Raw genomic sequence first — 22,014 nt, forward strand, 5'->3', positions numbered from 1 at the left:
CAAGGGATCAATCCAAGAAGAAGATATAACAATTATAAATATATATGCACCCAACATAGGAGCACCTCAATACATAAGGCAACTGCTAACAGCTATAAAAGAGGAAATCGACAGTAACACAATAATACTGGGGGACGTTAGCACCACACTTACACCAATGGACAGATCATCCAAAATGAAAATAAATAAGGAAACAGAAGCTTTAAATGACACAATAGACCAGATAGATTTAATTTATATTTATAGGACATTCCATCCAAAAACAGCAGATTGCACTCTCTTCTCAAGTGCGCATGGAACATTTTCCAGGATAGATCACATCCTGGGTCACAAATCAAGCCTCAGTAAATTTAAGAAAATTGAAATCATATCAAGCATCTTTTCTGACCACAACGCTATGAGATTAGAAATGAATCACAGGGAAAAAATGTAAAAAACAAAACCACATGGAGGTTAAACAATACACTAAGTAACCAAGAGATCACTGAAGAAGTCAAAGAGGAAATCAAAAAATACCTAGAGATAAATGACAATGAAAACACGACGATCCAAGACCTATGGGATGCAGCAAAAGCAGTTCTAAGAGGGAAGTTGATAGCTATAAAAGCCTACTTCAAGAAACAAGAAATATCTCAAATAAACAATCTAACCTTACACTTAAGGGAACAAGAGAAAGAAGAACAAACAAAACCCAAAGATAGCAGAAGGAAAGAAATCATAATGATCAGAGCAGAAATAAATGAAATAGTTGCAAAGAAAACAATAGCAAAGATCAATAAAACTAAAAGCTGGTTCTTTGAGAAGATAAACAAAATTGATAACCATTAGCTGGACTCATCAACAAAAAGAGGGAGAGGACTCAAATCAATAAAATTAGAAATCAAAACGGAGAAGTTACAACAGACACCGCTGAAATACAAAGCATCCTAAGAGACTATTACAAGCAACACTACGCCAATAAAATGGACAACCTGGAAGAAATGGACAAATTCTTAGAAAGGTATAACCTTCCAAGACTGAACGAGGAAGAAATAGAAAACATGAACAGACCCATCACAAGTAATGAAATTGAAACTGTGATTAAAAATCTTCCAACAAAAAAAAGTCCAGGATCAGACGGCTTCACAGGTGAATTCTGTCAAACATTTAGAGAAGAGCTAACACCCATCCTTCTCAAACTCTTCCAAAAAACTGCAGAGGAAGGAACACTCCCAAACTCATTCTATGAGGCTACCAGTACCGTGATACCAAAACCAGACAAAAATTCACAAAAAAAGAAAACTACAGACCAATATCACTGATGAATATAGATGCAAAAATCCTCAACAAAATACTAGCAAACAGAATCCAACAACACATTAAAAGGATCATACACCATGATCAAGTAGGATTTATCCCAGGGATGCAAGGATTCTTCAATATACACAAATCAATCCATGTGATACACCATATTAACACATTGAAGAAAAAACCCATATGATCATCTCAATAGATGCAGAAAAAGCTTTTGAAAAAATTCAACACCCATTTATCATAAAAACTCTCCAGAAAGTGGGCATAGAGGGAACCTACCTCAACATAATAAAGGCCATATACGACAAACCCACAGCAAACATCATTCTCAATAGTGAAAAACTGAAAGCATTTCCCCTAAGATCAGGAATAAGACAAGGATGTCTACTCTCACCATTATTATTCAACATAGTTTTGGAAGTCCTAGCCACAGCAATCAGAGAAGAAAAAGAAATAAAAGGAATACAAATTGGAAAAGAAGTTAAACTGTCACTGTTTGCAGATGACATGATACTATACATAGAGAATCCTAAAAATGCCACCAGAAAACTACTAGAGCTAATCAATGCATTTGGTAAAGTTTCAGGATACAAAATTAATGCACAGAAATTTCTTGCATTCGTATACACTAATGATGAAAAATCTGAAAGAGAAATTAAGTAAACACTCCCATTTACCACTGCAACAAAAAGAATAAAATACCTAGGAATAAACCTACCCAGGGAGACGAAAGAAATTAAAGATGATACCAACAGATGCAGAGACATACCATGTTCTTGGATTGGAAGAATCAATATTGTGAAAATGACTATACTACCCAAAGAAATCTACAGATTCAATGCAATCCCTATCAAATTACCAATGGCGTTTTTCACAGAACTAGAACAAAAAATTTCACAATTCGTATGGAAACATAAAAGACCCCGAATAGACAAAGCAAGCTTGAGAATGAAAAAGAGAGCAGGAGGAATCAGGCTCCCTGACTTCAGACTATACTACAAAGCTACAGTAATCAAGACAGTAGGGTACTGGCACAAAAACAGAAATATAGATCAATGGAACAGGTTAGAAAGCCCAGAGATAAACCCATGCATATATGGACACTTTTTTTTTTGCGGTACGCGGGCCTCTCACTGTTGTGGCCTCTCCCGTTGCGGAGCACAGGCTCCGGATGCGCAGGCTCAGCGGTCATGGCTCACGGGCCCAGCCACTCCTCGGCACGTGGGATCTTCCCAGACTGGGGCACGAACCCGTGCCCCCTGCATCGGCAGGTGGACTCTCAACCACTGCGCCACCAGGAAAGCCCTGGACACCTTATTTTTGACAAAGGAGGCAAGAATATACAGTGAAGAAAAGATAGCCTCTTCAATAAGTGATGCTGGGAAAACTAGACAGCTACATGTAAAAGAATGAAATTAGATCCCTTTCTAACACCATACACAAAAATAAACTAAAAATGGATTAAAGACCTAAATGTAAGGCCAGAAACTATCAAACTCTTAGAGGAAAACATAGGTGGAACACTCTATGACATAAATCACAGCAAGATCCTTTTTGACCCACCTCCTAGAGAAATGGAAATAAAAACAAAAATAAACAAATGGGACCTAATGAAACGTAAAAGCTTTTGCACAGCAAAGGAAACCATAAACAAGACCAAAAGACAACCCTCAGAATGGGAGAAAATATTTGCAAGTGAAGCAACTGACAAAGGATTAATCTCCAAAATATACAAGCCGCTCATGCAGCTCAATATCAAAAAAACAAACAACCCAATCAAAAAATGGGCAGAAGACCTAAATAGACATTTCTCCAAAGAAGATATACAGATTGCCAACAAACACATGAAAGAATGCTCAACATCATTAATCATTAGAGAAATGCAAATCAAAACTACAATGAGATATCATCTCACACTGGTCAGAATGGCCATCATCAAGAAATCTAGAAACAATAAATGCTGGAGAGGGTGTGGAGAAAAGGGAACACCCTTGCACTGTTGGTGGGAATGTAAATTGATACAGCCACTATGGAGAACAGTATGGAGGTTCCTTAAAAAACTAAAAATAGAACTACCATATGACCCAGCAATCCCACTACTGGGCATATACCCTGAGAAAACCATAATTCAAAGAGTCATGTACCAAAATGTTCATTGCAGCTCTATTTATAATAGCCAGGACATGGAAGCAACCTAAGTGTCCATCAACAGATGAATGGATAAAGAAGGTGTGGCACATATATACAATGGAATATTACTCAGCCATAAAAAGAAATGAAATTGAGTTATTTGTAGTGAGGTGGATGGACCTAGAGTCTGTCATACAGAGTGAAGTAAGTCAGAAAGAGAAAAACAAATACCATATGCTAACACATATATATGGAATCTAAGAAAAAAAAAAAAGGTCACGAAGAACCTAGGGGCAAGACGGGAATAAAGACACAGGTCTACTAGAGAAGGGACTTGAGGATATGGGGAGGGGGAAGGGTAAGCTGTGACAAAGAGAGTGGCATGGACATATATACACTACCAAATGTAAAATAGATAGCTAGTGGGAAGCAGCTGCGTAGCACAGGGAGATCAGCTCGGTGCTTTGTGACCACCTAGAGGGGGGGATAGGGAGGGTGGGAGGGAGGGAGACGCAAGAGGGAAGAGATATGGGAACATATGTATATGTATAACTGATTCACTTTGTTATAAAGCAGAAACTAACACATCATTGTAAAGCAATTATACTCCAATAAAGATGTTAAAAAAAAAAAGAAAGAAAGAGAAACAAGTGAGGCCAAGAACAGAAGCAAGTCCTCATCTTCCTTATCAGGAAGTCAATATGTAAGTCTACAACTGAAAAATAGAAAGTAGCAGTATAGGAGTGCTTTTTATAAATAGGCTATTTTGTAAGTGAGTGGAGGAATAAAATTGAGTAGTCATTTACAGAAAGATTTTTCTTTCAGTAAGAGGAATAAAGAATGGCTTCATGGAGGAGATGTTTTTGTTAAATTTCTTTTGGTTGCAAGAAACAGAATCTTGCCTGACTTGCCCAAGTAAAAAAAAAAGGGGTTGGGGCTTTTACTGTACAAGGATACAAGGGCAGTTCTTGGAACTTAAGTGTGGAAAGTACAGCTGAGCCTAATGAGAAACTGGAAGCAAGAATCTGTTGCCAAACAACAAAGGTTACTATAACTAGCCCATCAGTCAGTAAGGTCTACAATCTTTGCTTTTCTCTGTGCATCTATCTTCATTTCTATGTATGGAATGGCTACTCTACTTCTGAGCATGGTTGCTACATAAAGACATCCTCAACCGTAAAGCCTACACCACCCAGGTCCAAGGCGGACCACTGGAGACTCACTAAAACTTCTGAATCCCAGTTCCAAACTCCAAAAGAGGGGATCTGAGTGTCTCAGCTTTGGTCAGGTGTCAGTCCTGGTCGTATTAGCAATGGTTAAGAGTAGAAGCATCATGTACAACAAGCAAAGCGGCAGGAGCCACTGCTGTGGTCAGAGGATGAAAGGAACTCAAAGAACGAGGGGCATAGGCTAGGCAGAAACCCTAACAGGTGAACATCATATATTTTTAGGATAGATAAGTTTTGGGCAAAAGAGATATGAGAATAGGTAGAGGGGAGGATTGAAGCAGAGCAAACAAGTGCAGGTCCTGTCTGGATACCAATACATGGCTCTGATTAGCCAGCAGGGAGAAAGTGAGGGAATGCAGTGTAAAATAAGTTTGGAAACATAGATTCTCTGACCTTCAGACCTAATGCCACTCCTCATCTTTGACCCCTGTTTGAAGGAGCCAGGGTTCTGTTTGTCCTTTTCTGATGGTTGCTGTGTTTTGTAGATTGCTTAGAGGATTTGAAAACCAACCTGTTCAGACCTGTCTGCAAAAGCTTATGGAGGTAAAGAAGTAAAAGGTTTGTATGAGCACCCAATTTGTCTCCTACTTAAGACTGTACAAGGGGACATTTAATATCCTAAATCCTCAATTAAACTGGTTTCTTAATTCCTTTTCCAAGTGGAGTTCTATCCAAATTTATACTTAAGAAGCATTTAAAGTACTTGTGAGAGAAAAAGTGATTTTTCAAGTGTCCAGTATAATATCAAATCCTGAATGCCATTGCTTGACAGAGGAAATAATTTTATAAGAGACTAGAAAAATTGCCTGGAAAAATATAAGGGTAAAAAATATATCAATATTCTTTAACATAACAAACAAAATGGGCAAAGATATCTGAAGATAAATTTTTGAAAAGGTGAAAAGACACTAATAAACAATATTAGGAATAAAATAATCTATGATCCTTCAAAGATTAAAAAAATAGTAAATAGGCTAAGAGCCTACTCTATGTGATGCATTTAAAAACTCAGATAAAATGGATAGACCTCTAGAAAAATATGACTTACCAAAATTTACTTAGGAAGAAATAGGAAATGTAAACAGTCATAACCACAAAGAAAATTGAATCAGAAGTTAAAAATCTTCCTACATAAAAACGTTGTCTAGTCAGTGGGGCCAGCAATTTCCAGTAAACAGTCAAAGAAGAAATAAGTCTGCAAACATTCAAGGAAAAAAATTTCAATCTCACACAAACTATCTCAGTGTATAGAAAATTGGGGATATCCCTAGCTCACTTTATTAGGTTACTATAACTTTGATACAAAATCCAGTGAAGCATGAGAACAAAATTGCAGCTCATGAGCACAGATGCAAAAATCAGAATATTAATAACACAATCCAGAAGTGTGTGTGTGTATGTGTGTGAGTATTAAGACAATGCATGAGTTGGTTAATCCCAGGAGCGCAAGTTTGATTTTACATAAGAAATAAATTAATGTATATCACCATATTAACTAATGAGAGGAGAAATAATATAATCATCTCAATAGAAATCGAAAAAGCAGCTGATACAATTCCACATCCTTTTCTAAATTAAAAGAAAATAAATTAGAAATAAAAGAGAACATCCTTAAACTGACAAATGGTAGCTACAGAAAACCTACAGCTAGCATTGTATTTAATTACGAAATATTTAAAGCATTCCCTTTGAGCTTAAGAAAAAGACAAGGGTATCTGCTAACATTATTTGTATGATATTGTACTGGAGTGCTTAGCCAGTAATCAGACAAGAAAGAGTAATAAAAGGTATGAGAATTGGAAAGAAAGAAATGAAACTGTCATTTTTAATTTGTGGATATAATCTGTGTGTTAGAAACCCAAAAGAAACTACAGATAAATTACTAAAATTAATACGATAATTTAGCACAGTTACAAAATTTAAAACTCAATATGCAAAAATTAATTTCAACAAGCATAAATGAAAAATTTTAAATATATCTACATCAAAATTATAAAATATCTAGTAATAAATATAACAAAATTGTTCAAGAACTTTATGAAGAAAATTATAAAACTCTACTGAAAGACAAAGAAAACCTAAGTAAACATAGATATATACATCGTGTACATGGATGAAAAGACTTGATGCCATAGAAACACTAATTATTCTCAAACTGGTTGGTGATTTTGATGATATTCCTATTAAAATCCCAACAGGCATTTTGCGGTACTTGACAAGTCAATTTTAAAGTTTATAGGGAAGAGCAAAGGGCCAAGAAGAAAAAGAAGAAGAAAAGGTACTTATTTTATCACATACTTAGAATTATTATAAAGCCATGATAATTAAGACAGAGGGTCTGATTATGGAACAGTCAAATGAAACAGAATAGAAAGTTTTAAACAGGTCTACTAGTATATGGATATTTAATATATGACAGAAGGTGTGTAGCAGGTCATTAGAGAAAGAATGTACTTTTCAATAAATTATCTTGGCACACTTGGGTATCCACACGTGGAAAAATAAAATTTTATCCCTCTCGCACACTATATTCAAAAACCAGTTCCATTAAACTAATCTTAGATGAGAAAGGCAAAGCTAACAACAGAGGAGAGTGTTTTTATGACCTCCAAATGGGGAAGGATTTCTTAAAACACACAAACCATAAAGGAAAACTTAAATTCTATTGTTTTATTCAAAAGATATAAAAATAATTAAAAGAAAATACGCAAACTGGGAAAAATGATTTTTTGACACACAAAACCCACAAAAGATTAATCACCAAAATATGTTTTTTTAAAAATGTAAACCAAAAAACCTCTCTTACAAATCAATTAACAAGAAAGAGAACGATTCAAAAAAAAGGGCAACATTTTGAACAAGAACTCACAGATTAATAATCATAAATGGAAATAAACATGCGAAAAGATGCTCAACTTTATTAGAAATGACGAAGTGTAAATTCAAACTACAGTGAGATAAAACATCACACCCGCAATGGAAATTAAAGTCTAGCAACATTACGCACTTGTGAGGATGTGGGAAAAAGATGGATTTTGTAGAGCTGATAGAAGTGCCAATAGCTGCTACATCCACTTTTGAACACAATCTATATTCTAATAAAATTGAAAGTGTGCATACCCCATGACCCAGGAATTCCACTCCTGGAAATCCATGCACATACGTGCCAAGAGAAATACCCTAAAATGTACCTGGTAGTACTATTTATTATTTCAACAAACTCTGAGCAACCCAAATGCCTATCAACAATAGAATAGATAAATAAGTTGTGTGTTATTGCAATGAATTACTATGGACTAGAAAGTTAATGGATTTCTGCTACATAAAACAACATGAATTTTTTAAAAATTTGATAAAAAATAAATATTGCATGGTTCCATTCATTTAAAGCCAATCTGTTGTTTAGAAATTCAAGGAAAAGGTAACGCTATTATGAAAAGAAATCAAATTATAAACATAAAATGCCGGGTCATCGTTATTTAAGAAAGGAAATGGGACACAGAAGAGAAAGGAACACACAGAAACTTCAACATTCTTGGTCATGTTCTGTTTCTTGCCTGGACAGTGGATAAGTGGATTTTCACCGTATTTGTTCTTTACACTTTACACATATTCCATAAATATTTTTGTATTTACGGAATATCTCAGTTTTAAAATTCTTAAAAATTGTTTAGTATATCAAGCACAATAACAACTGTTCAACACTCTACAGTAGCACTGTCCAAGAGAGTCAGTGCCCTGGTCCAAGGATTCAACCAGCCCAGGCCAGTGACAGCAAAGTTCCAAATGCAGAAATGGATGCATTGAACCATTGTAGGCTGTCACACCCAGTCACCTCAGCTAATTTCTCTTGTTCCAATTCTTATTTTGTTAATCCATATCCCAATTACAAATTTAATATCCCACATAGATTTGCCCACAGGAGAGAGGGTACTGATCAACAAACATGAGTCACCAGAGAGCTTGATAGCTCCATTCCTCACTGTAATTTAAAGCTGGCATTCTGGCTGATATTTCAAGTTCCGTAAACATCCTCAGGGACAATCTATGCCTGTAGAAAAGATGGAAAAATGAATCATTCCAAGGACAAGTGGAGGGGGAAGCTGAGAAGGAGGCAGAGAAACAGAAGGGAAGAAGGTGGTCATCTAAGCCATGTTTCAGATGCAATAACAAGAGACTTTATTATAGGGGCACTTAAACTGGTTGCAGGCTGAAATTTGAGTGTTTACAAAGCCAGTATATAACTTATAAGGTAGTAAGTGCTATTATGAAAGACAGCATCTTGTAGTGGAAAAAGCAAAGTTTTGAGAGTCAAATGTGACTCACATATTGGATTCCTCACTCATGGTGTGCCTAAGTCTCTATATATTCACCTGTAAACAGAGTTAATAATATTGGTGATGATTAAAGATAATATACTGCTCTTCTCAAAGGAAGGCAGCTTGGTAAAATGGAGGTGCTCTGGTTTTGATCCCAGACCCCACCCAGCCTGATTCCAGCTTCACCACCTTCTGGTTGTATGCTTTCCAAGACTCATTTTTCTCATTGATAAAATAGGGTAATGAGACCTACCTTGGGGATACCGTGAGACCTAGAGATAATAAGCCCAGTATTGACACTTCAGAAGTGTTCAACATAGCTTACATAATATTATTGTTACTGGATGTGGATTTGCTTTTTTAAAAAGCAAAATCAGAGATGTCTAGAACAGAGAGAGAGCCAGAGGGACTCTGGCCACAAGGAGGAGGTGTAGTTACTACAGTGATAGGCCATTGCCATGAGCTGAGATAGCGACATGGGGCTGGCTATGGTAGCGTAAGGAGGAAGTGGGCATTAGTGACTCAGACATGGAGACTTCTACCCAAGGACAAATGTCGATTCACTGGAAAGAAGGGTGGGAAGAAGCAGTACTGCCAGTCAGTCCCAGAGAAAATTGAGTAGCAGATGGGTAATCAATATAAAAACTCTGATCCAGATGTAGCTGAGAGTCATATAATATGGGGACTTAGATGGTAGCATAAGTCAAAAAACTGTGGCATAAGTCAAAGCATTATTCACATATTCAAAGCTAGAGGCCACAAGATCAGCGTAAGGCTGATAGATGCAGAGCTGGCTTTGGCTTCTTAAATGTTCCAACCAGGCTAAAGTAATCATTTTCTCCTCTGTGAAAGGAATGCTCAGGAGCTCTGGGCTGACCTGGGGTACAATGTCTGGGGAATTCATGCTGGCAAGGGGATGGAGCACTGCTTAACCTGGGGCTACAGTACGTAGAGCAAAGGAAAAAGTTCTGTGTGGCAGCATACTGGACAAAACCTAGATGCTGGCCAGCCACACCATCCAGAATACCAGAACACCATCCAGGCAGAGTCTTAAGCATTAGGATGGAAAGCTGGTTTCAAAAACTGTGCTGGTAAAGGTTTCTACAAATGACATTTTATAGGATGTGGGGGCTTGAGAAACAACATGTGTATGGGAACAATCAAAGTCACAGAATTTGTTTGATGCCACTGTGCAAATGTCTATAAGTCCTAGTTATAAAGATGAAGGGGTTTCATCTGCAAGGAGCCAAGCACACCTCATTTTCAGAATGGCAGGAATTGGCAATAAGGGTCCACAGTGGAACTGAGGCCCATGGCATGCCCCAGTCCCAAACCCACACTCTTTAGCTTTAGTTCTCTGCTAGTTCTTAGGAAAGACAGAGCAAAATGTTATTCACAAAGATGTCCGCCCCTGAGTTCCTGGCTATGCTGGATGCAAGTTTGGTCTTTAAAGAATAAAGATCAATTTCCTGAAAGAACTGTATACAAAAGAGTGTGTCATTTCTAGGTACTGTGAAGAGTTCTATAAGTATTGTTGACTTGGAAAATCATTTTGAAGGGAATATAATTGTATTTCTTGAATGGGAAATTAATCCAATTTCAGAATAACTTTCAAGATCGTTTTTCTTCCCTACTTTCCTCTCACTGAGGACCTTAGAAACGTTCTAACATGGTAACGATTTGCTTTCAGCTGCTTAGGTTTACTCTAGAGCTTTAATTTCAACACATTCATTGTGGTTTGAGTTGCAGTTTACTTATTGGCTTAAACGTGATTCCCTACTCAGGGCACCAAAGAGTGCTTTGATTTTACGTTTGGTAGGACCGGTAGTTCTTTCCTCTACCATTTGTAATCGCTTTACTTAATCATCAGCATCGCCCACACCCCGCCCCCCCAAATATCACCTGGATGCTTTTGAGCATTAATAACAAAGGTCTGCTTTTTCCAAATGCCCTCGAACTTGAAGTAAATCCCCTCAAATTCTACCTCCCACACCAGGGGGTTTATTCCATCTCCAGTTAGAGTGGGGTGCAAACTCTTGGGGCAATAACTAGATTTTCTAATCCCAGTGTGAAAAGTTTAATGTCTTAGTGTACAACTCAAGACTTTTAATTAATAATACTGCTTTGTGGTTCTTCTATTCACCCTTTCTTTTACCTGACTAAATATTCAATTCATTCTAAAATGTCTATTTATTTCACCAAATACGACATCTCTAAGCTGCAAGCTTTTTAAAAAATTAATTAATCTATTTATTTATTTATTTATGGCTGCATTGGGTCTTTGTTGCTGCATGAGGGCTTTCTCTAGTTGTGGTGAGCGGTGGCTACTCTTGGTTGTGATGCACAGTCTTCTCACTGTGGTGGCTTCTCTTGTTGTGGAGCATGGGCTCTAAGTGCGTGGGCTTCAGTAGTTGTGGCATGCGGGCTCAGTAGTTGTGGCTCACGGGCTCTAGAGTGCAGGCTCAGTAGTTGTGGTGCACGGGCTTAGTTGCTCCGCAGCATGTGGGATCTTCCCAGACCAGGGCTCGAACCCATGTCCCCTGCACTGGCAGGCGGATTCTTAACCACTGTGCCAGGGAAGCCCCTAAGCCATAAGATTTGTAAGTAAAGTTATCATAATTGTAAATTCTGGTGTTTGTTTCTCTCTAGTACCTTGGGGGGAAAATTCTTATGTCCTTGCTTTGGTCTGGCTTGGACATAAGTTTAAATATTAAACTTATGTTTTAAAAAACATAAGTTTTTTAAACTTATGTTAAACTTAAACTCTTCCATTAAAAAATCTATCTATAAAAAATAAAAAATCTACCTATCTATAAAAAATCTATCTAAAAAATCTAAGTTTAAACTTAAAGTTTAAACTTAAACTCTTCCATTAAAAAATCTATCTGCACCAGGCTCAGCCTCTGTGGCCATCCAAAGTCCTGACATTTCTCTGGAATACTCCTTGGGTTTCAAACTTAAACTAGCTCCAAGCCGAATTTAAAAAATTGGACTTTTGTTTATATATGAGAAAAACAAAATTGCCTTTTTTAAAAAAATTAAACACACTGGAGCTGTGTTCTGAATGAGTTGCAGGATTTACCGCTTTTATTTGGGAAGACTTGTTTCTGGGTCTTACTGTCATTCTGTTAAAAAACTGCTTGTGGGGCTTCCCTGGTGGCGCAGTGGTTGAGAGTCCGCCTGCCGATGCAGGGGACAGGGGTTCGTGCCCCGGTCCGGGAAGATCCCACGTGCCGTGGAGCGGCTGGTCCCGTAAGCCATGGCCGCTGAGCCTGCGCATCCGGAGCCTGTGCTCCGCAACGGGACAGGCCAAAACAGTGAGAGGCCCGCGTACCGCAAAAAACAAACAAACAAACAAAAACTGCTTGTGGGCCACTCTGGAAGAAAGAAACTGAGAAAAAGCAGGAGCTAAACTGTGTTGCATTATAACATTACAGGGATTCTTGACTTGCCCTTGGCAACTAGAGGGGAAGGAAGTATTAGGAACCCCAGGAAACATGAGGAAGTGGGAAGATGGAAAATTGCAGACCCTAGCAACCTGAGGCATTTGCGGCTAAAGAGAAAATGGCCCTGACAGACTCCCCTGTGTAGGGATTGGCCGAGTTCTTTAGGAATAGTGAAGTCAGCCATTCAGTTAGCTTCTTCATCTGTGCTGGGATCCTTCTATTATCCCCAAATCTTTATTAAAATCCTGTGATAATAGCAGCTGTGTTGTAGAGCTGCCTTGAGGAATGAAGGAGAAGGTGGCTTATGCACATTTGGAGCAAAGATGAAGAAGGGAGACATCAGGCAGCAAGAGTGGTGACAAAACATGCATGGGTGGCTAAGGCAAGGCCAGAAGAAGGAATTCTGAGGGACAGATGACAACCAGCAGCCAGAAGAATATACACTTCTCCCACCCCAGGAGCCTCACGAGTATTAAAGAAGGTGCTGAACTTCCCAAAGCTACATGGCAAGGGTATGTAGCTGAAATAAGACATGTACCCAGAATACTGGAAGACTCAGAGATCTATGAATTATGTATAACACACAAATTTCTTTTTTTCTCTTTTAAAAAGTCAGTAGTGGGTTTCCCTGGTGGCGCAGTGGTTGAGAGTCCGCCTGCCGATGCAGGGGACGCAGGTTCGTGCCCCGGTCCGGGAAGATCCCACATGCCGCGGAGCAGCTGGGCCCGTGAGCCATGGCCGCTGAGCCTGCGCGTCCGGAGCCTGCGCTCCGCAACGGGAGACGCCACAACAGTGAGAGGCCCGTGTACCGCAAAAAAAAAACCAAGAAAAAAACAGGCCGTATCTTCAAATAAGGTCACATTCTGAAGTAATGGAGATGTCAGGACTTCCACAGATGAATTTAGGAGGACATAATTCAACCCGTAACAGTCAGATTCCCAAGATGGGTAGAAGGAGCTCTTCCTAATTGTACACAGAGCCCTGAAAATTCTGATCTGCTCTTCACATATTTCTTAAAAATGGACACATTTCTTCCCCTGCCTGCCCCAGTCCCTAAGGGAGTATCCTGGCTTGGGAAGTCATGGTTACCAGTGAAAATGTGTGATATCTTTCAGGGGGTATTTGGGCAAAGCAGGAACCACTGGTCTTGGGGAATGTTTTAATAACCTAGACAATAAATATTTAATATGCTATTAAAATAAGATTTTTTTCTGTATATCAACTACATGTAGATGAAAAGCTGAAAATAATTTTCCTTTTTTTTTTTTTTTTTTTTTTGCGGTACGTGGGCCTCTCACTGCTGTGGCCTCTCCCGTTGCCAGGCTCCGGACGCGCAGGCTCAGCGGCCATGGCTCACGGGCCCAGCCGCTTCGTGGCATGCAGGATCCTCCCAGACCGGGGCACGAACCCGCGTCCCCTGCATCGGCAGGTGGACTCCCAACCACTGCACCACCAGGGAAGCCCTAATTTTCCTTTTATGGCTTCAGAACAAAGTGGAAAATTTACATGCAATGGCCATGGGATGGATTTATTTCCATAAAATGGCATTCTCTGCAGTTTCAATTTCATGCAAAGAATTCTAAGGGTTTAAAATGCTACTCAACAGATCCCTGCTTATTTGATGTGCAGTGAAGGAAACAGTTGTGAATTCTGGCTTAGTTTCCAATCTAAAAGGATTTAAGGAAAAGTGGTGTTTTCAGCTCTAAGGCTTAAAACTTAACCATATTCTAGAATTAGATCAAACAGAAGACAAATTAAGATTTTCTATAGATTATATGGAGCCAGATTCAAAAGTTGATGTTAATTAAGACCATTTCACAGAGATTCTAGTGTACATTTTTAATGATGTGGACATGAGTAATTATCTTATTAAGTAGTATTGGGACCTTTCACAAACAGCTCGGATGTCAGAAGGGGGCCTAAATGCCTGTGTTCATCTATGTTCTTCCCATATCAACCTAGTGGAAACCCAGGTTTGGAATTCAACCCCTTCCCAGATTTCCACAGGAATACCAATGACTTCAAGTATATATTTGGATATTGTACACACATTGAAGATCCAGGGATTACCAGGAGCTCTGAGCACAGCATTCTGCCAGTCCCTTTCCTCCTACTCTCTTTTCTGGCTTTCTCATTTTTATGTTTTCTCCACACACACACCCCCCCCCACCCCGTCCCCAAGCCACACCATCCCTTCATTAACAATGCCAATTCCTCCTCTCAGTTTATGCACAGCATGAATTACAGCATATCAAATTATTACCTCAAGTAAACACAGTGCTTTCCCTAAGAACAAATAGGAGAACAAACTTTTCTCTACTCCATTACACATTGACCATGGGTAACTTACTTAACCTCTCTAAATCTAACGGAATACAGTGAAAATCGCCCCATAAGATGAATTTGGCACATGACTGGCACTGACTTCCATCCTCTGATCAGCCCTTTCTTAATCAGGAAAAGCTAAAGTTTATTTGGGTGGGAAGAAAAAAATGAGTGACACCAGAAGAGGAAATAGTAAACAATCTCAAACCATTTGGGGAAAGCCGGGAAAGGAAAATAGATCTCTGAATCCCAAATATTCTCTTGGCCCAAACTGGCCAGTTAAATAGGAAACTTTAAAACACCAAACTTCAGCAGGCCCTGGGTAGTGTGGATTGCACACTTGGACCCTGGAACTTTCTGCATTTCATTAATCATGTAATAAAATGACTTTATATTTTTTTTTACACAACTGAATTTTTAGACCTCACTTATCATATTATGGTGGGGTTTTATATGAATATGGAATTTTTTAGGCCTTATATATCTTATTAAACTCTCAAAATAACTACCCCACTTAACAGTAGAAAAGGAAAAAAAAAAAAAACAGACACTTCTGAAGAAAGTAAGGGACTTAATAAATTGGTAACAAGAGTTGGGACTCCTACCAGTTCTTCTGATGGCAACTAGACTAATTCTTCCTGGACAGCATGCTTTGTTCCCCAGGAGACTTCATCAAGACTAGATAACAGAAAATTATTTTTCCTCCAAAACACTCGTTTGGAATGATACTCAGTTAATTATCTCATATTTCACCTGGCCTGTGTCCATATGTTTTAGAAACTTTGTGGGTCCATGCCTTCCTATTGGTGGCATCCAATTGCAAGCTGGGTCTAAAGCAATCTGGCAATATGGTGAAGTCAATCAAACAAGCAGTCATTTCAGTTAAATAAATAGAATGGGTAATTCTATGTCAGAACCACCCCCCCCAGTGAAATTTTCATTCCGTACTGGTATAAAGAATTTTGCAATAACATCAAAGTTGAAAGTGAGGAAAAACTGGTTCTGTAGTGATTTACAGGCTAAGATGTATAATAGTAATAATAATAGTGAGAAGAATAGCAAGAGATTCCATTTATTGAGTGCTTACTTTATTCCAGGTACTGTGCAAAACACATCGTAATTTAATCTTAATGAGAAACAATTTTATAAATCTATTTTTGTCTTTTTCACTAGACATGAAGAATTTTGCATTGATGATACAATAGCTAACATTTCCAAGAAAACTCTAGGCTTTGATGCCTACTCCCTGATCAAATAGGTAGATGTGAACAATTATGAGTAAAACTTCCAGTATTGCTGTCATATAGAAGAACAAGAACCACAAGAAATGACCATGATATCTGATTTAGTATTTGCTTCTTAAACAGATGCTGCAACATCTGTTTTCTCCATTCATCTACCCTGCAGGTGTAAGTTAATGTTTCTTACGTATTGGGTATTTCTCACATGCAGAAAATACTCATATACTTTATGGAAAAACCTCATTCAAAGCCAGGAGCAAGTTTCACCATGATACTCTAGTGTAATTTGCCTATGTTTATGGCATTGCTTTCTCCCTGCTCTCACAAATAACTTCAACCTGTCTTCTAGACAAGTAGAGATACTGGAGCAGTTTCAGTCTTAAAGTTCCTGTAGCATAATTCTTTAATGAGGACTTCTATACCTAACCCCGAAACCATGTAGTCTGTTGGTATGATCAGAAGAAGGATTTGGAAATCAGAACAAAAATACTGGCCATCAAGTGATAGACTACATGTTGGCATTTTGGTGATAGGCAGACTGGGTTTGAACCTGCCTTCTGCCGTTTATTAACTGTGTGACCTGAGATGTTTTACCTGTCTTCTCTAAGCTTTAATTTTTCATCTTTAAAATGAAGATAAGAACAGTGTCTGTCTCATAGGGTCAGTGTGAAGGTTCAGGGAGTTAAGGCACATAGATGTGTTAACGTAGTGCCTGGCACATAATAAGAGCCTAGTAAACATTACTTATTATAATCACTCCTCTCTCTGCCACTTTGTGCAAATTTGGCCAAGTCATTCAACCTCTCTAACCTCTGATGCTATAAGGAAATAGATTAAACTAGATGTCTTCTAAAATCTTTTTCTGCTCTAATTTTCTATGAGTCGAAATCATTCTGCACATTCATAGGAAATATAGTTAGCACTCACCAAATACTCAATATGTTCCTCTACATTTCTCAGCATTGTACTTGAGTTGAGACCTCATAACCAGTTCTGGCCAATGGAAATATGAGCATAAATGATGCCCAAGGCTTCTCTGGGTTCAAGGCAGTTATGAGCATGTGTGAATTCTTGCATTCCTGTTGTTGCAATATGGAAGCAGCTGGATCTCTGAGATACCACTAAAGAAAATTTGCCTGGCCTGCACTTGGCTGTGACAAGAGTAAGAAATAATTCTTTGTTGTGTTAAGTAAATGAGATTTTAAAGTTTGACTGTTAAAGCAGCTAGCAGGTACTTGCCCTGACTTATATAGTACTCAAAGGCCTCCACAACCTATATCTTAAAATTGTTATGTAGGTAAAACTTTTTAAAAATAAGGCACACTATTCCTGGGGAGAGGGTGGAGTGGGGGGGAGAAGAAAGGAAATGTAATTAAAGATCAACATGTGGCCTGAGAGGCATGCATGAAAAACATAAAGAGGCCAAGAAGCTAACTAAATAGGGCATTGTTTTATGTGTAGCTCCAGGCTTTTTTGGCATTTACTAGGCTTTTTTGGCATTTACTAGATGCCGCCCTTTTTCCAATTAGCTTGGTTTATTTCAATTAGGTGTATTTCACTGTACGGTAGGATGGCTCTGACTCTTAAGTTAGAAACTCCTAAGTCTGTTTTTACAACACCTTAACATTTCTCCTGGTTTTCACTGGGCATTGCAAAATTCTTAAAGCATAATTAATTTTACTATAATAACACTAATTATAAGAAGAAAAACATTTCACACCAGAGGTAAAATGGAAAGGCACACAATATCTGGTGTCCCTGCCTCACAAGATTGTTGTGAAGACCAAAGTAGATACCAGAGGTTGAAAATTATTAAGTGTTACACAACAAAGTGAGATGGGCGGTGTGATGATAGAATGAGAGGTATATTGCAAAGACACTAGAACTTATGAAGGAGGCTGGATATCTGATATGGGAAACCTATATTTTTAAAGAGAAGACACTGGTGAGAGTCAAAATACGAAGCATGGTTAGAGATCTACACAGGAACTTTAATAAGAAGAGCCTAACTTCATGCTACAGAGTATACCTAATTTCACTAACTATTCTCTTCCTTTAAAGAGAAAGCTACTAAACTTAATATATATTTGAAAAAATAATAACACCTTCTTCAGAATAATCGAAATTATAAGAGCAGTGAGAATGGCCTTTCTAAGCAGCTACATATTTACACATCTCTGGATAGTTTAGGGAAACTGGGATTCTTTCTTAACAAAGAATATAGCATTGGTAGGCACACATCAATGTCATTTTATTAATATTGATTTAAATGTGAATTTCAAAAGTAAATAAATACCAGTGATTCAGCTCTCCATGTCATTTATCAAGATGGATTTATCCAAGCCATTTGTGATTTGGATGGAATGTTGGAACAGGGACCACTGCTCCATAACAAACAAGATAGATGAAAATCTCAGATGACTGTTGACCTAATACAAACAAAATATCTCCTAGTTGCATTGGTTGTTGCCAAGTCCCAGTGGAGTGCTAAGAATAAATACAGCACAAGTGCGGAAAGGGGTCTGCTTGACTTTGTTTGTGATTGTGCAAGTGGATGAGCGATAGGACTGTGTGCTGATCTCTGCCACTGCATGGAAGCCACTGGATCACTGACGTCAGTGCTCAGAACGCGGTGTGCTGTGAAAGCAGTAGTCCCTCACAACATAAAAGGGAAAAGTAAATAATATGACCTGAAGAAGAGAACGAAGCTTGAGGCAATACGTCAGGTCATTGAGGCAGGAATAATACTTCACTGTACCATCCAGTGAGGCCCTGCTTGGACTCTGATAGAGTGGGTTTTCCCAAAAGGGAATTGGTGGATGGTCCGAAGAAGCACTTAGCAGCATCACATTCATTTTAGAAGAGCAATGATCCATGTATTCTCCAAGACTTTGAGCTAGGTACATTGTGTAATTTACAGGAGACTTGCTTCTCCAAAGTCTGGCCAACAGTGGCCGGTTCATCTCATATTCAAGCTGTGTATAAAGAGGCAAAAATTCAGGTTGAATCGTTGTCAGTGACTCTAGATTAGATGTAACTAATTGCCAAAATGGTCTCACCACATGGATATACTAAACAGCTTTTTTGCTCCTCACCCAGTGTCTAGCAATCAGTGAAGGGGTCACTGCCAATAGGGATAGAGAACAGGGAATGGGAGTGAGAAGAGTGAAGTGTAAGACCTGGAGAAGGGAGAGAGTGGGTGAAGAACCATGGGGGCAGCTCTGATCCCTGCATTTCAATAATTTGGTCTTCTGTGACCACAAATTCCCTGAGTGGAGACAGGGAAGACTTGTTAGCAAACTGGACATGCGTCTCCCTGAAACACACACACACACACACACACACACACCCCTGAGGAACATGTTAAATATATCTCAGTTCCATCTTAAAAAATTCAATCTTTTCAAGCCAGAAAAAAAGATTCTCAATATAGCCTAAGACCCCAAATCTGTTCAATATCAAGTTTGCTCATATTGCCTGATACCTTGATATGAAATATAAGATGGTTGGATGGGGCTTGGTGACATTCTTATTTTATTCAGCACACGTACAATTTTGTTGTTTACTATTGCTTCTTGACTCCATAGATTTCTTCCAGGTTTAATTTCCTTCTTGCTGAATTAGATCAATCAGTAGTTCAAAAGCAAAGAGCTATGTGTAGTAAAAATTACTTTTTAGATGTCTGGGATGTTTCTATTTTGATTCTTCAATGGTAGGCTAAATAGTTAGAGTTTTAGGTAAAAGCTGATTTTTTTCTCAGCACTTGAAAGACGTTTCTTTGCTTTGTGACACCCACTGATACTGAACAGAATTGTTTTGTCAGTCTAAATATCATTCCTTTATAAGCAATATGATTTTTCTGTTGATCAGCATTTGAGGTTTTCTTTTTGCCTATTCTGCAACTGCTCCTTCTCCATGAGCTCCTTCAGACTCGGGCTTTTGATCTATCTTAAGTCATGGAAACTACTTAGCCATGATCAATCTTTTTTAGTATCTTCTTTTCCTTTATTCTTTATATTCTCTTTCTGGCACTCACTAAGATATATGACAGAGATTCTCAAACAATGTATCTCTTTCATGTTCTCTGTTTCTGTGTAGCATTCAGAGTGATTTTCTCAGGTCTGTCTTTCAATTCATTAATTTCTTCTTCAATGAGTGTAGTCTACAGTTAGTATATTATTAACTTTTTTTGTAGCAGGTTTATCAAAATATAATTCACATACCACACAATTCACTCATTTAAAGTGTACAATTCAATGGTTTTTAGTATATTCTCAGAGCTGTGTGAACAACAGCACAATAAATTTTAGAACATTTTCATCACTCCAAAAGAAACCATGTTCTCTTTAGGTATCACTTCCCAAACACCCCCAGCCCTAGATAACCACTGATTTACTTCTGTCTGTATGAATTTTTTCTGGACATTTCATATCAATCAAACAATATGTGGTCTTTTGTTTATGGCCTCTTTTGTTTAATATATTTTCAAGATTCATCTCTTTTGTAGCATGTGTCAGTACTTTATTCCTTTTTATTGCCAAATAATATTCCATTGTGTGGCTATACCACTTATTATTTATCCATTCATCAGCTGATGGGCATTTGGGTTATTTCTATTCTTTGGATATTATGAAGAATGCTGCTCTGATCTTTCATGGACAACATTTTTTGGTGGACATATGTTTTCTTGGGCGTAGGAATGGAGTTGCTGGGTCATAGGGTGACTATATGTTTACCTTTTGCGGAATTTCCAGGTTGTTTTCCAAAGCGTACAATTTTACATTCCTAACAGCAGCATATGGGGGTTCTAATTTCTCCATATTCTCTCCAATACTTACTCTTCATAAATTCGTGTCATCCTTGCACAGGGGCAATGCTAATCTTCTCTGTGTCATTCCAACTTTAGTATATGTGCCTCCCAAGCAAGAACTTACCCATATTTTTATTATATATATATATATGAAGTGGTATCCCATTATGTATGGTTTTGATTTACCATTTGTATATCTTTTTTAGAGACATGTCTATTCAGACCCTTTGTGATTTTTAAAATTAGATTATTTGTCTTTTTATTTTTGAGTTGTAAGAGTCCTTTATGTACTCTAGATGCAAGTCCCTTATTAGATTTACGATTTGCAAGTATTTTCTCCCATTCAGTGGGATGTCTTTTCACTTTTTTGATTATGTTTCTTGCAGCACAAAAGTTTTAGTTTTGATAAAGTCCAATTAGTCTGTTTTTTCTTTTGTTCCTTGTACTTCTGTTTTTATATTTCAAAAACCATTGCCAAATCCAAGGTTACAGATCTATGCCCACATTTTCTTCTAAGAGTGTTATATTTTTAGCTCTTACATTTAGGTCTATGATGCACTTTTACTTAATTTTTGTATATGATGTGAAGTATAGGTCCAACTTCTTTTTTTTTTTTTTTTTTTTTTTGCGTGCAGATATTCAGTTGCCCCAGTATCATTTACTGAAAAGACTATTCTTTCCCCCACTTAATTTTTTTTGGTACCTTTGTCAAAAGTCGATTGACTATAAATGGAGGGTTTATTTCTGGACCCTTAATTCTACTCTATTGATCTATATGTCTGTCCTTATGCCACTGCCACACTGTCTTGATTATTGTAGCTTTACAGTAAGTTTTGAAATTGGGAAGTGTAAGTCCTTCAACTTACAACTTTGTTCTTCTTTTCCAAGATTATTTTGACTCTTCTAGTTTTCTCAAATCTCCATATGAATTTTATGATCAGCTTGTCAATTTTTGCAAAGAAACCAAGTGTAAGTTTGATAAGGATTACATCGAATCTGTAGATCAATTGGGGGAGTATTGCCATTTTACCAACATTGTCTTCTGACACATGCACATAAAATGTCTTTCCATTTATTTTCATGTTCATTAATTATTTTTAACAATGCTTTACAGATAGCAGGGTATAAGTTTTACAGTTCTTTTGTAAAATTTATATTTTATTCTTTTTTAAGCTATTGTAAATAAATTTCTTCATGTCATTTTAAGATTATTCATTGCTT

The 22,014-nt window shown here is 37.8% G+C and overlaps 1 protein-coding gene and 1 pseudogene across 3 annotated transcripts in view; both read right to left on the reverse strand.

Moving 5' to 3' along the window:
- DYNC1I1 (dynein cytoplasmic 1 intermediate chain 1) overlaps window positions 1-22,014 on the reverse strand; it is a 475,334-nt gene that overhangs the window by 419,466 nt on the left and 33,854 nt on the right. The gene's annotated exons all lie outside the window — the stretch shown is intronic.
- On the reverse strand, window positions 20,813-20,913 carry LOC114902196 (annotated as a pseudogene).

The sequence above is a fragment of the Monodon monoceros genome, unplaced genomic scaffold (genome assembly GCF_005190385.1).
Source record: "Monodon monoceros isolate NGI ecotype Baffin Bay Population unplaced genomic scaffold, NGI_Narwhal_1 Super_Scaffold_2, whole genome shotgun sequence".
NCBI classification, from domain to species: Eukaryota; Metazoa; Chordata; class Mammalia; order Artiodactyla; family Monodontidae; genus Monodon; species Monodon monoceros.